Consider the following 15,281-nt stretch of genomic DNA (forward strand, 5'->3'; position numbering starts at 1 on the left):
TTTCTCGTGTGTGTTTTGCTCAACGCTACGCCGTCGGTGGGCGTCAACGTGTAACCCGCTTCTCCGTAACACGCTCGGATTTCGTCTCAGATGTTTTCAGTGCAGATGTTTGTGCGATGTCCTTTAATAACGTATGTCGTGTCGCGTGCTAATGATTTCTCTCGATGCGCAGGCCGTGAGGAACGAGTTCCGGGCATCGGCATTGCGTCGCCGAATCGGGGGCCAAGATGCGGCTGCATTAGCCGACGGGACGCTTCACGGACTCGCCGTCTGCGTCGGAGCGCGAAGGGTGCGTATAATGGATCGATTATCGCCCCCTCACTGTTGCCATTCCCAAATGCATCGGTATTTCGCTTCTTACCTTTCCTTTTAGCCTTTGGCTGTCGGCGTATAGGCTTCTGGATTCGATGTCGTGCGCGTTTTGTAGCGTTTTTTGTTTCGCATTTCCTTTGAAACTAGGCATGCAAGATTTTCCCCACCACTGTTCTGCAAGTCGGCGAGGCATGTGAAGTGTTACTGAAAAAAAAAGAGGCTGGATGACCATAAAGGTTAAAGTGGGGCGTGCCTAATTCACAAACACACACAAAACAAAAAGGTGCGCGCGCGCGTGCCTCTGTGTTTCCGTTCGTCCGTCCGTGCTATAGACTTTAAACGCAGAGCTTGGGACAGATGTACAACCACCGCTGACAGTACTTCGCACTATGGAAGTCGGTCCGCACTGGCCTGCCCAATATACAGTGCTGCCCAATATACGTGTATTTGCTGGAACAGAGGAAGCGTAGAATATATGTGCAAACTAATTACGAAGGCTGTATAGCGGCATATTAAGGATCTTGCCCGGCCTCGAATCTGTTCTCTTGCAAGCACGGTAACATTAAAAAATTAAGGATGTGGCCTCAGGCGTTTCAAAGAGGGAAAAATTAAGAACGAAGGGGCGAGCGGGAGGCTACCTAATTGCGATTCCACGTTGCCGAAGGTCGTTAGTGCCAGGCTTCTACACGTGGCTTCTCGTCCTTATACATCTGTGCATTTTTTTTTATTTTTTCATTTCCACACACTTCGGTAAGTTCTCAAGTACGTGCTCTAAAATTTGGTTTAGTGGGTACGTTTTTTTTCTGTACTTTGCAGTTCGTTCACTTCTTTATTTAATCGGGCATGGGGTTTTCTGTTGACCCGTCTCTGCTGACCTCGTGACGTGTCAATACTAAACCCTAGGCGACACCATTCTTAGCACGTGTTGCTCATTGGTTTACACGTGCGCGCTAATTATGGCTAGCTCCGAGTGTGTATTCATCGTAGAGTGCTAACAAATACCAACATTGTTTCTTGACACAGCCTCTCGTATTTTCAGCATTGAGTGAATGTGCCGTTCCTTCCCGTGCAAAATTAAGGGGAATGAGAAGGAAAAGCGACAGCTGTTTTTCTTGTACTTTTTAAAACGAAAGTGTTTTATGCCGGGTTCCATCATGACTCCGTTGAAGTACTTCCGTCACGGAAGTGACGTTGAAAAACTTATAATGAGATATTGCAAAGAAAAAAAGTGAGAAGGCAAGCATCTGTCTCGCGGAATCGAACCAGCAACCTCTCGATTTCCAGCGCACGGTGCTTGCCACTATACACCACAGAACGCACGTTGTCAGAAGGGCTGATGGTGATCCATTTATATACAGTATACACCGTTTCGCAATCCTAAGGGCTTCAAAACTTTAGCGCATTTTCGTTATCAGTGGCGAGATGGCGCGAAAGGCTTGCACAGGGCGCGCTCTGAAGGCACGTCGCCACCACGACGGGCCGCCTCCACGGAACATGGTATCTCCTACGTGCGTGCTTATCAGATTCGTAATTCGGGAGGGGACGATGGTCACTTCGCACGCAGCCACAGCCGTGTTCACGAAAGGAGCGCGCTGCTGCACACGACGCGGGAAGAAATGTAACAGCTGTTCTCGCTTGTTCTGTGCATACTAGAGCGCTCATTTCGTGCGTCTTTCAATCTGTTTGAACAGCGAGCTTTAACTGTCAAGCTGGGACAATTGTTAGTCCATGCTTGTCCTGTGTACGCTAATTTCGTGGGTGCTTTCTGCTTGAGGTGCGCGCTGCAAGTTTCGAGCTGCTTGCCGTTTCTAACGTGACTTTGCAATTTGTTGCTGTTGCTGAAACAATGCACAATAAATGCTCAGCTACCTCTGTGAAGACACGTTTCACTTCTGTGTTATGCCGATTTTTGTATACGGGGATCAGCCACGTTTTTTTTTTGTTGCATAGTCTCTCCCAGAGGTCGCACTGCAACCTAAATTTTATTCTGGCCTACTGCGCCTACACTGTAGCTGCTACAGAATGTGTGTAACACCCATGGAAACGAGAACGCCAGAAAAATTAAAGTGGGTGTGGCAAAATCACTAGCGCAAAAGCAAAGCTGGTAGTAAAAGTATAGTATCTACTGACGGCAAGGTTCAGCGCAAATTTGTATGAATGTATGGCTTCACAATACACATATATACTAACTTGACGACCTTGTTGGATGAACGTATCGAGCTAAATAATAAATCATATAATGAATAACGTAGTTTATTGAACAAGCGCAGAAACGGCTTTATCGGTAACCCACTTTGAAAGAGTCAATACCGAGAATGTCATTTCTCGTGATACTGACTCGTTTGTATTTAATGAATAACGAAAACATTTTAAATGGCAAGCTTTCGGGTGCTGCAACCGCTCGTTTGTGCGAAGGCACACGTTTACAAACCCTGGTGAAAGAACGAGCGTATTTTATGCGCCATTACAGTGGGAAAAAAAAGGGTGAGCTTCACATCGTATCGGTCTTCTGGAAAATGTTTTATTCCACACGGTCCAATCTGTTCAGGAAGACTGCTGAGAGTAGTCGTAGAAAATATTTTGACGCGAGTTTTTCAAGTAAGTCAATGACTGTCGCATGAAACATAACGTGGTAGGTGACGCTTGTGCCTTCTTGTACCTTCCCTGAATATCAGCTTTGGCCTCTTAGATGTGTCCTAGCTATTGCTTAATAGATAATGGACAATTGTGTTAGCTACTGAGACACTTTTTTTGCTTTCCAGACTTTGTAGCGACAGCTTCTCAACATAATTCGCCATTACAGGTCTGGGGGAAACGGGAATTAAGCGATAAGTGCAATCGCGTTGCGCCAAGCCGTGCGAAATTATGTTGTGGTCCCCATAAAATCACCTATGCTTTCGCGAACGTAACATTGCACTTGAACACTTAAAAATTATTTTTATCCTACCTAGTTGTATTTGCTAATTGCTTCGTCGATGTTTACGCACTGCTCAATCACGCTGCGATGCGTCGATGGTTTGTAGAGCTGACGAAATAATTACGTCCCTGAGGGCCTGATAAAGTTGCTCACTTTACGTATGCTCGTCACTTGCGTTAACGCACGGGAGCGCATTTCGTTTAGCGCCGGAAATATCTCGTTGAAGTGGATGAGCACGAGCGAAATGCCCAAGTTGTTTTGCCTGCACACCTACTATAGCTGCTGATGCTCATGGTGATGCAGACAAACGCGACAAAAAGATCAAGTAACACTTGTTCACAGCTGCGTGTACCACATTCTGGATTCGTGCGCCGTGCAGTCGTGTGCACAATCGTGTAAATGCATTCGGCGCACATAGTTCGCTTCTCGGTTCGCGAAGAGATCAAACTTGTACATCACTGGAGCGAGCAATGAAGTAGACGGCTCAATGGTATTGTTAGTGTCAGTTTGCCCACGAGATTGCATTTAACCCAGTCAATGTGGGGGCGCTGTTTCTGCCTTCAAGGATCGACATGGGGTAAGGGGGGGGGGGACTCTCTTGGAATCGATTTGCGATTGCGAGTGCTTTTGCACATAATGCAGCTCAGTGTGGTGTAGTCTGATATTTTGCCGTTACTCAGTGGCTGGATCTGGTTATGGCCCGCGTATTGTTGTGATAGGCATTCAGAACCAATCTCTCCCTTTGGGCGTCTGTGCAGATTCCATACGCATGCCTGACGATATGAGGTTGTCAACCGCCGTTCTCATTTTCTCTCCGTAAGATTACGGTCATCCAACGCTGAACTTCGGCTGAATATATATATATATATATATATATATATATATATATATATATATATATATATATATATATATATATATATATATATATATATATATATGCCGGGAACAAAGGACACAGAACAAGGGACAACACCCGTTCCTCGGGCAAGCTGTTCTTATTCTAGCTTCGCCGTCTTTCTCTTCCCCCAACTATCTCCTCCTGCACGGGAGCCTTGATGCCTCTGCTGTTAGTCATCAGTCACACTCGGTCATGACTGCGTGCGCGTAGAGCTGCTGACAGCGCTTCAGATGGGCGGGGTTGGCTACATCGTGGTGGTCGGCCCGGATCACACCGGAAGTTAGTCGAAATTGGCTCCGGCGGCCGACACTGGCTATGACGCCTGGGTCGTTCGCCATGTCGTGGTGGAGACTGGGTCTTGGTTGGTCCCTTTGTCGATTGCGACTCTGGCTGATGACGTTCACTAGGTCTTAGTAGTCTAAGACTTCGGCCACGCTGCGTCTTTTCAGAGGAAGCAGTTCCGATTTTCTTTTGGTGGACGGAGCAGGCAGTCTCGCGGTAGTCTGTTTCCTGTAGTGATGTGGTTTGGAGCCCAATTTCCTTGGTAATGGTTCTGGCGGGTGGCCCTGACTAGATCGACATGGTCGCACGTTGATCCCGGAACGCTTCCCTTTGCTCGCCTCATATTGAAAGACAGGGCAGGAACTAGTGGATACGGCAACGCAACATCTAGCACCATATGTGGCCGTCTGCGCATTCCGCAGCGGGTCGAGAAGTGCCGGGGTGTCTTACTCGACTTCTGTGTCAACATAGGGTGAAGTCGCGCTGACTTGCGACGTGGCTTGTGCTTTTTCAGAGGTTTTGCTGTTGGTCTCTTTAACGTTCTCTAGTCGGCAATCCATGAAGCCTCGCTGCGCACAGGCGAGATATCATCGGCAAATACGGTTGCAACATAAATCTTGGGCTGTGCATGAAGGTGTTCGATGAAGTTGATGCGAGACTTCTCACAGACCGTCATGTCTTCTGAAAAGTCTTCTCTGAGCAAGTCATTTTAGGGCATTTACGTTCGGCCAATGAATCCGTCACACGCACATCCGCGTCCGTCTGGTCATGAAAGATGTTGATGGGATTATCGATATGCACGTATTGGTGACGGAACGTCCACGGCGACGTGGGCTTGTGCATCCAAGTGCTCAAGCGATGGCGAGCATGGGTACAGCTTTCCCGATCGATATAGATACAAAAAGCTCTAGACCATTGGCATGAGTGTTTTGGCGCCGGATACTGACGCAAAGCCACTGCGTGGCTTAAGTCCGGTGTCGTTACCAGGCCCAGCTGTGCAGCTTTCTGCAGGGGAGCTTCAGCACACAGTTGCAGCCCCGAGGTAGAGCTCTACCTTAGCTCCGTCCTCGGGGAAGATTGAGCTGGGCTCGCTAGAGTCGCAAATAATCCGGCCCAAAGCGGCAATTAGGGCGGCACTCCAATGCTCCCGGGATTGCTGTCTGACATCTTCGTACCTGTGCCATGCCGCGGGACCATCCCGAAGGCAGTCCACAGTCACATTCCACTTCTTCTGCTCGGTTTACGCATCGCGAGCTGCGAGAGCGTTCACGGTCGCCACCCAGTCGTCAGGATCATTATCAAAGCCGTGGAATTCTGGTATTTCGCAGATGACTGGTGTTACGTTTGGCCCGGCAGTTATTCTTAACAGACGCCATTGTGCGTAAACCAGTCTGCTAGAGTGCTTTCAACCCCATCGGCGACCAGTCAGAAGCACCACGCACGACGTGGTCCTGTATGTGTTCCACGCAGTTCTCTTTGGTCTGGTCACAACGTATACGCTTCGCGAAAGAACCCTTTTATTGAATGGGTTCGAACAGCGTGAGACGGCGCCACTGTGGCGGTTCTCATGAATTCAACCTCTCGACTCGGTTCTTGTCGCCCACGTGAGGTTGTCACAAAGGCACCGACAGTTCGGAAGCTGGGAAGGCGTCGCTGTGGCCGTTCTCAGGAAACGAGCACCTGGACAGCTATGTTCGAGAAAGTTCCGGAACACTGTAGCAAACCGCAGCCTTGAACCACTGCTGATGTTCTTGTGAGCGGCCATCTTCCCGGAGGAGCTCAACTTTCCCCCTCCACCGGACTCTACCTCCTCGTCCTGCGATGCCTTGAAGGCGTGGGCCGGGTGCATCTTTGTGAGGTGCGCTCGTGCTACGCCTTGGACATTTTCGCCCGTGTTTCTCATCAGCAGAGTGATCCAGTATCTGCACCCTCTCTGGTGGGTGGACCACTGAAACTTCGTCACCTGATTCGTGGCAACAGTGGTCACCGCCTTCTTCGTAGGGTTGAGAGCTGGGCTAGTTGGTGAGACATCATTTAACCATATGGTGTAGTAGCGCAAATTCACGGGGACAAAAAGGACAAAAAAACACGACACTCGCTACACTCGCAACTAATTTTTATTTCAGAAGCAGCACTTCATATATAACCCAAAACCCTAGCGACACAGAAAAGAACTACGAACACTGAATCATCGCCAACAGAAGCTTTTGCGCAGACTCAAGCGATAGTACACGGCAGTTACGCTTAGACACTTTAAGATGACATAACTAAAAACAGCCCTGGGTAACATCAAATAAAAAAAAAAACCAAAAAATTTGCGGAAATTCACACGTGTTTGAAACAAAATTTTTGAAACGACAAAAAGGAGAGTATGACACATGCAAACACTGATCTCAATTAAGTCCTTCGAGGTAGCTGGCTTCTCGGTTACTTAATGAAACCGATGACTGACTAATGCATCCTTATTTTCTTTTTTTAATGTGAAAGGCTTCGACAATTTCTCTGGTTAGTTGGTTTCCATGACGGAAGACTACGGTTGTGTCGCTGTACAGTGGTGGTTAAAAAAAGAAAAGAAGGATGCATTAGTCAGTCATCGGTTTCATTAAGTAACCGAGAAGCCAGCTACCTCGAAGGACTTCATTGAGATCAGTGTTTGCATGTGTCATACTCTCCTTTTTGTCGTTTCAAAAATTTTGTTTCAAACACGTGTGAATTTCCGCAAATGTTTTGGTTTTTTTTTATTTGATGTTACCCAGGGCTGTTTTTAGTTATGTCATCTTAAAGTGTCTAAGCGTAACTGCCGTGTACTATCGCTTGAGTCAGCGCAAAAGCTTCTGTTGGCGATGATTCAGTGTTCGTAGTTCTTTTCTGTGTCGCTAGGGTTTTGGGTTATATATGAAGTGCTGCTTCTGAAATAAAAATTAGTTGCGAGTGTAGCGAGTGTCGTGTTTTCTTGTCCTTTTTGTCCCCGTGAATTTGCGCTACTACACCATATGGTTAAATGATGCCTTCTTCGTACTGGTGTGCACAGGAAACGGTGGGCTATAAAAGCCGAAGTCATTTTGTAAATAGTCGCTGAATCTCTGTAGAATCTCGGCACAGTTTCAACTTTCTGATCATGTAAATAAACATTCGTTCTATCCCTCTTAACGCGTCCCCTCACTGGCGAGCATCGGCTATGTGGACGACGGCGGGGAGCCAGCTACCGTGAAGAAACCCGCCGTACCTGCCATCAACCTCCTACTCCTTACACTGGCGATGGTGCGATGACCGACGAAAATCTAGAGATCACCAACGCCGAGCAGGTCAAAGTGCTGCATGAGGGCGCCACGGAGCTGTCTGCGTTTTGCTGCTCGGGTGGGCTCGCCTCCAGGTCGCGTGAGGCGGCTACGTGCAGCTTAGCGTCGGTGACGCTCAGTGCTGGAAGAAAGGCAGGGAACAGCGTGGTGCTCGTCGCTGTCACGGCGTTTACTGGGACGTGAAGTCGCGCCATCGTACGCCGTAGTACCGCGGCGCCATCAGGTGATTTGCTCATTTAGCGCGCGGAAGTGTCCGAGGCGTATATGATCCTTGTCACACGGAGCTGGGATTGCACCCATTAGCAGCTCAGGTGTCGATTATGTCCTGAGCATGAGGTTGTGTGCCGTATTGATGGCGGCGGGGTAAACCTGCCTTTTGGCCACCTAGGAGGCTCGGACGCCGTCCTCAAGTGGTGGCGTAGGTCGTACCTGCAGAGGTAAGGTCGTGGTGTCCATGAGCAAAAAAGCGTGGATGGCATTCCTCAGATCATGCAGGGGTGCCACAGCTGCGCCTATTGCGCCGATTCACATCCGCCAAAACCATGAAATCTGCCGAAATTGTGCCACGCTGCGCCAAAACTCCCGACGAGCCTAAAAACTTTCACAGTTGTCCTAATTTGAGCGAGAAATGGTGGCCACTTTGGCTACCTGTAGTGCGCCACCAATCAGTTGTCCAAGCGGGCAGACCCAAAACCGCGGTGTAATATAGTTGCTCATTAGGCCATGTCACTCGCGAAACGCGATCGACCAGATGAAGTAACAACGCCGCGTGCCCGTCGGTCCGCTGACCGCAACGCATATCTACCGGCGGGACGATGCAACTTCAATACAAAAATGTGTTGCCGTAGCCAACTACACTTCGTGGTAAAAACGTTCGCAGAGCCCACGTACAGTGGGAAGGGATGATATGCGAAGCACGAATGAGGAAGGTTTATATATGTCACTTTAAAATTAGAGTAACGTTACGAGGCGGACGTAAATTGTGCCGTACATGATTTCCATATCATGATTATCATGTTTGGACTTGTCATATACCTTCGTCATCCATTCACGTCCCGTGATACCAAATTTGGTATATCTGGAGCTAGTGAAACGGCCGTGAGCACACCATGAGCGTATACATGTGGTCGTGTTTCACATGACACGCATATAATAATTATGTTTGAAGATGTCATATACCTTCGTCATCCATTCACGTCCCGTGATGCCAAATTTGGTATATGTGAAGCTAGCAAAATAACCACGAGCGCACCATGTGCTAGGCGTGTAGTCATGACTTACATGACATGCTTGTCATGATTTCTATGTTAGAAGCTGTTACTTAAGTTCGCCATGAAGTCATGTCATACCATACCAGTTTTGCAATATCTTCTGATTGAAACCACCGCAAGAGCAGCAAGGCTACGTCATGTAAGTCATGATATTTATGAAAACCATCTCACGATTTTCATGTTATGGCTAGTCACTTAAGTTCGTCATACAGTCGTGTTATGCCATACCAATTTCGGTATCGATACCGCTATCGAAACAGCCAGGAGAGATACGCCCAATGTCGCTAAAGTTCGCTAAGGAATGCTTCGCATTTAATATAAATGTTTTAGTCGGTAAACGCGGACATGGCTTGTTAGGAACTATTAGAAACTAAAGCTGGAAACGCACAAACTCGCAGTTTGAGCGTTTGAGCGAGTTAGTACGCTTCCAGCTTTAGTTCATGCCATGACCACATTAGTTGGCATAGCAACGCTACATGCGACAGATATCTGCTGCCGTATATAGCCAGGCCAACAGGCGCGTGCCGTTGTTACTTTATCTGGTAACTGCGCTGTTGTGAGGAATAGAGGAAAGAGAACAATTAGAACAAACGACAACACCCGTTCCTCTAGCTTTGTCTTTCTTCTCTTTCCCCAGCTTGCTCCTCTCGGTGTTGATATATATATACATATTGTCAGAAATGACGACTGCCCAGCTCGGCGTGTTGTAGTGAGGTGTAGGCACTAAATTCGATTTATCGTTTAGCGTTCGTGAACTACGACGTGCAGGCGCTGGGAACCGCACATCTGTCGAAATAGCCTCCTGGCCCGCTTCTGCTTGCCTTTTCGCTGTGTGTACAGTTGTATTATTTGCGGTGGCTTATTCGGCGACACCGTCCTGGGATTCGCGGGACGTTGTCGATCGAAACAAATGCCCGCATATTTTGCTTATGTGTTGTTTAAACGCTATGAGTAGACGGCCGACGAGCTTTGCAGCCTTGTCAATATTGCCGAAACAGTATGCTCTGCACTCATTCGTAACCACTTTACTGGAGCTGGTTTCGTCAGTACTGACTATACCAGCCACATTACAAGCACTGTTTATGGATCTCCATGTTGGTCGCGGACGCACGAATCGGTTCAACTTTCTCACTAAACCAATTATGTAGCTGCACACACTTTAGAGTTTTTTACGATGCATTGTCCTTCTCGTTTCATGCGTAGCGGGCAAGGTCGCAGGTTCGATTCATGGTCACGGCCGACGCATGTCAGTATAGGGGTGAAGTGCAACCATGTCCGTCTACTCCGATATACTTACGCGTTAAACGAAATCACTGTGCTCCAGTCTAATCTGGAGTCCTCCCCACTATGGCTTGCCTGGTAATCAGATTATCTACTGATTTTGGCACGTGCAACCATGCTTAGAATTTCAAAAGCTGTGTATATATGGACACTCTTGGTGAGTTGGCGCCGTTACCATAATTTGCGTATAAATTGAATATAACAGAGTCGTTAATACAATAGGCGCAGGGAGCTAGGTTAAATAATTGATTGCCTCGATAACGATGCCTAGACTAGTATTGATTCCTAGTTGCCTTCACGGATGGTGTGGCGTAGTATGCACAATGTTGCCTTTCGCTGCACGCTACGTCGCTGATCTAGTTACGACCCTGCCTTTGGCGAAGAAACTTGTTCTCGAAAATGTTACTTTTATTTTAGTCGCGTGGAAAATATTTTCTCCGTATGGGCAGTGTTCTAAGCCATGCTACGATGTCACGACGTTCCGTGGGCTTTGCGATTCTCCAGGTTTGTTACCTACGTTTTCAACATTTTCGTGTCATGTAGACAGGGAACCTGCAGTGCACGTGTACGTGCTGTACACACACGCATGTGGGTTCATATACGTTGCCGCGTAAGAATGCTCATTTCTCGCAATGCGATTTCGCAACAAAGCTGGTATTCGGGGTGAGGCCCACCGCTGGCAAAGCTGGCGCCACCGTTGGCGTGACATAGTATATGGAAGCTCACGGGGCCAATGCCATTGTGTCGTCGGCTTTGGGAAAGCCGAAGCAAGCTGAAAGTGAAAATTTGGATCCTGATTTAGTGGGGAGGTTTTTCTCGCTTCGGTTCTGTGCTTTACAACAATTGTTCACTGCTGATGCTTGGAGAGCTAGTCTAGCAAACGTTTCTGCACGGTATCACATCTTTCGCCATGCCGACGCTCGTCCGGCCAACATCGATTGCGAAGTCGTAGAGCTTCCTCCGTGTCCTTCCTTCCCTCCTCATGGAGCTTTTGTTTATGGACGTGTTTACGCTAGATATTGGCAATTCGCTGAAATTGAAAGACACTGGTAGGAAGAAGGCGCCACATATTTTCATGCTTGTCTCAGCCCTAACCAATGAATATATACCGGATGGAGGAAAATCAGCTGTGCGAAATCCCTCTATCAAGAGGTCGCGAATATACTGCGTGATGCAACTTGAAAATTGATGCTCAAAGGTCCCAAAATTATCTAAAAAAATGCTGACACACAAATTGCCATCGGACCCAAATACCCGTGTGCACTTCTGCATCTTGTCCTTTTTTGTCAGTGCTGCACAGTCCTAAGCATGAATCTATAAAACTCGCACACTTTTCTATTACAAGTTAGAAAAGAAATAAATGAAAGTACCCCGGCTCGTACCACAAGTACCGACTGCCCATTGTAAGAGCATATAGTTTGCCCCCCATCGATTGCTCACCTTTCACCAAAGAGCCGCCGTTTTCCGGATAGTCACCTCGGACATTGTGCGCAATGTGCTCTCACTGTACGCATTCTGTAAACAGGTGGTGCCTGTAAAGAGTTTCGCTCTATTTTTATAAAACAACAAAAAACCTGAAAAAGAGAACAAGAAAGAAACAGAAAGTGAAGAGAAACAAAGGCTGTCTGCCCTCGCTCTTCGATCTGCTTTGCATTCTTAATGCAAAGCTTCAATATTTTTTTCCTTTAGGTCTCTCAAATTTGCAACAGACGCCTCTGACTGCCTGGGTGCCTCTGTATTGTTTTTACGTTCGTAAATTTCTTTTTCTCACAAAACATTCATTACGTCGTCCTTGGCTCCCAAGCAGAATATTTTTTAAAGTAAAACTTGGATATAGTCACAACTTGCGGTCAATGAATTTCCGAAAGGGAAATGGGCGGTTGATATCGCCCTTTAACCCCCCTCCCTTCTCTCTCTCTCTCTTTCTTTTTTAACACACATATTTTTTCTGGTGTCATCAGTAACGTCTCTCAGTGCCACTGTTGGCCATCTTCTGCTCCATTTCTTTTTTTTTTTTTTGTAGAATCTCTGCGCAGAGGCGGTATTCTGTGCATGTCCTTGGGTGCTTTAGTTGCTTAGATGGTTGCGCAGTAAAGATGAAGCCGGGCACTGCGCCGTTGTGCGCGCTCGACTACCGCCCAACCTTGCAGCCGGATGACGTGTGACCCCGTATTCCACATACTAACTACATTGAAACACCATTTCTTCGAGTGCAGAATGACCGGAGATCATTGCATTGTTCTGTCGGGGGGGCGCGCTGGTGATGTCTCAACGCTCCTCCGTCGGACTTTTTACGCAGTGCTCGCTCGCCGGGACGTCGGAAGATCTCGTTATCTCCGCGGTGGTATATGTGGAGAGCTCGAAGAAGAAGAAAAAAAAAAAAGGCTTTCTCATTTCTTTTTTCCTCTCCGCTTATGTTTATTTCTGTGACATTCCATTAGGGAGGAAGCCTCGTTAAATATATTCCCACCCACCACTACCCCTCCTGATGTGGGGCGGAAGGCGCCTTGGCGGCCTTAGTTTAGTTTCATCGTAGCTGCTCTGGAGGAAGAAAGAAAACGAACCAAATTCTTTGCGCGGCCTTTTATCGATCGGAATGTGCCTGGCGATTGGTCTCTCTTGCGCCAAAGATCCATTGTCGTGATATTTTCATGACAGGCGGCTTAGAAGCGGCTCGAAGCAGCCGCATGGCTGTTTTTTTTTTCGTTTTTCTTCTTGGTGCTGGTTCCTGTGCTCGCAACTTTATCTCCGCTTGCGCGGCTTCACACGCGTAGATTGTCGACTGTGAATACTTTTTGTTAGTTGGGGGATTCGACCCGAGAAAACCGGGATCAAATGGTGCCCTCTGATCTTGTTCACGGGCTTCCTCGTTTAATTTGTGGTTTGAATGTTCATTTAACCTATAGCCGTTAGCTTTCTACTTGATTTGAAATATTGCAAGCATGGTTGCGCCTATTGCTTTTAGTTGCCGAAAGTGAGCCCGAAATCCCGTCACACGCTGCATGCTCCCAGCTTCGTGTGCATGTCGCCGCGGTGCTGTGCAGTTGCTGCGTGACTCGGCTGCCGACTCGACCGTCGCACGGTCTCAAGTTCTATCCCACGGCTGCGGTGGTCGCATCACGAAGACGGTGAAATGCTAAAGGCTGGCGCAAGTAGATTTCGGCGCATCTTGCGGGAACCGAGGTTGTCTAAGTCTTCGACTTCGGCGTGCGTCAAAATCATTTGGGCCCATAAAACGTGACGAATAATTAATCGTGCCTATATTTGATCCGGATCACCCCCGCTTATGACACGTTTACGCGAACCGTGAAGCGCATTGCTTCATTTCTTGTTTATGGCTCATGGGGCTTTGAAAGCAGAAAGTTGGAAGTTCCTGCGACCGGTGTTGGCGTTGCCTCAGTGCTAACAGTGCCTTCACCGAAGAGTTATACTGTCTACTCCATAGCAGATATTTCATTTCTTCATTAAATGGGGCACCCTGGCGTTCTCCCTCCGAGAAGCGTCCGCTGCTTCGAAAGCAAGATACGCAGGCATCTGAAGGCGAACATTGTGGGCTGCATGTATGCCGCTGTTTGTGCCCGCATGCCTTGTGTTTTATCATTGACTGATATCCATAGTACAAATAATAACCAGGCAAGGAAACTCGAATGGCTATAAGAATTTCCCGAACAGGAATGAGTGCCTCTTGGCAGGCTGGTAGACCTTCGATAGGTAGACCCACCTCTGCTAAAGGCGCCTCATCATCCTTGGCGTGTTAGTTTCGAAAGAGTGCGACATTACGCTAGCGCCGCAACCACTCGGCACGCGACAAGGCATTCAATATCCTTGCATAATGTGGTTCGGTAAAAGGGTGGAAAAGGGAAGTGAGGGTGAGGAGGAAGGAAATGTTGAAACATAGCAGAAAGGAAATATAGACCGAAAGAGAGAGAATCAAGACAGAGAAGTACATAGAGAAAGACAGAAAAACAGAGAGGAGAGAAAAGCAACGATAAAAAGATATAAAGATGAACAAAAAAGGATACGCACTTAAGGCAGGCTTGGCACCACTGGTGCGAAGCTGCGTATTCCGAAAACCTCCGTTTTTCTCCTATTGCGACTCTACAGCCTTGAAGTTACCACGCTTATTCCCTTTCCAGTTTTTTTGCAGAGACAGCTGTAAGGCAACACTGCAGCCTGACGTCAAGTCACTAGCTAGCCCTTTGGGAGATAAACCGTCGAGGATGATAATGAGCTCATGATTAAGAGGCACACCTATCGAAACGTCGTCCAACCTATCTGAGGCGCAAATTTCAGTTGAAGCAACTTTTATATCATTCACAGATGTAGCGGGGAAACGCTACAATCCTGTGTATTTTGCGATGTGATTGCACGTTTAAAAACACCAGGTGGTCATATTTTTCCGCAGCTCTTCGCTACGGCGTCCCGCATATTTATGGCATGGTTGGGGACGCGAAACCTCCAATTATTGAATTATTGAATCACGCGAACATAGCCTTGTTCAGGTCTGGGTTCCGCTTCATGACCCTCCTGTGCGTGGTTTCTGGGTCTTTTTCGACATATTTATCAACAAATGCGTCACTCGTTGCTGCCTTACTTCTCACGAACAGTACGGTCTTTGCCTACGGGCTGAGTCGTTAGTTTTCTAGGCTATGAGATGGGCGTAGCGTGTGTTATGTCTTACCGCAAAACTATGGATATCTGTATGGAGGGGTAGATGACTATAGCATTACGTCACTCTTCTGGACTACGATTACGAATGTGCAGTTCTTCCGCGATCGTTGACGCATGTGTGCCGTGCGTGATATACTTGCAAGCAGAGCACGCACGTCCACACAATGAAGTCGGTCGATTGTTGATATAAAAGCGACGCTCACTCATTGTGGACGTCTCGGAAGAATGTGCACACTTGAGCTCTTGCGTGGTACGATTTCGCCGCTCAATTAGGTGAAATTTCATTTATTTGTGTTTATTACTAAGGTGGATTTTTCTGAAATATTAAAGTTGCAATGAGTTCTATG

The 15,281-nt window shown here is 47.5% G+C and overlaps 1 protein-coding gene across 3 annotated transcripts in view; it reads left to right on the plus strand.

Moving 5' to 3' along the window:
- The window catches only part of MYPT-75D (Myosin phosphatase targeting subunit 75D), a 393,518-nt gene that overhangs the window by 167,737 nt on the left and 210,500 nt on the right, over nt 1–15,281 (plus strand). For all 3 annotated transcript variants that reach the window (XM_037428768.2, XM_075878366.1, XM_037428769.2), the window contains one exon: nt 173–289. The gene's annotated coding sequence lies outside the window, so the exon portion shown is untranslated. The remainder of the gene's footprint in view (nt 1–172; nt 290–15,281) is intronic.

Source organism: Rhipicephalus microplus, chromosome X, assembly GCF_043290135.1.
Source record: "Rhipicephalus microplus isolate Deutch F79 chromosome X, USDA_Rmic, whole genome shotgun sequence".
Classification (NCBI taxonomy): domain Eukaryota; kingdom Metazoa; phylum Arthropoda; class Arachnida; order Ixodida; family Ixodidae; genus Rhipicephalus; species Rhipicephalus microplus.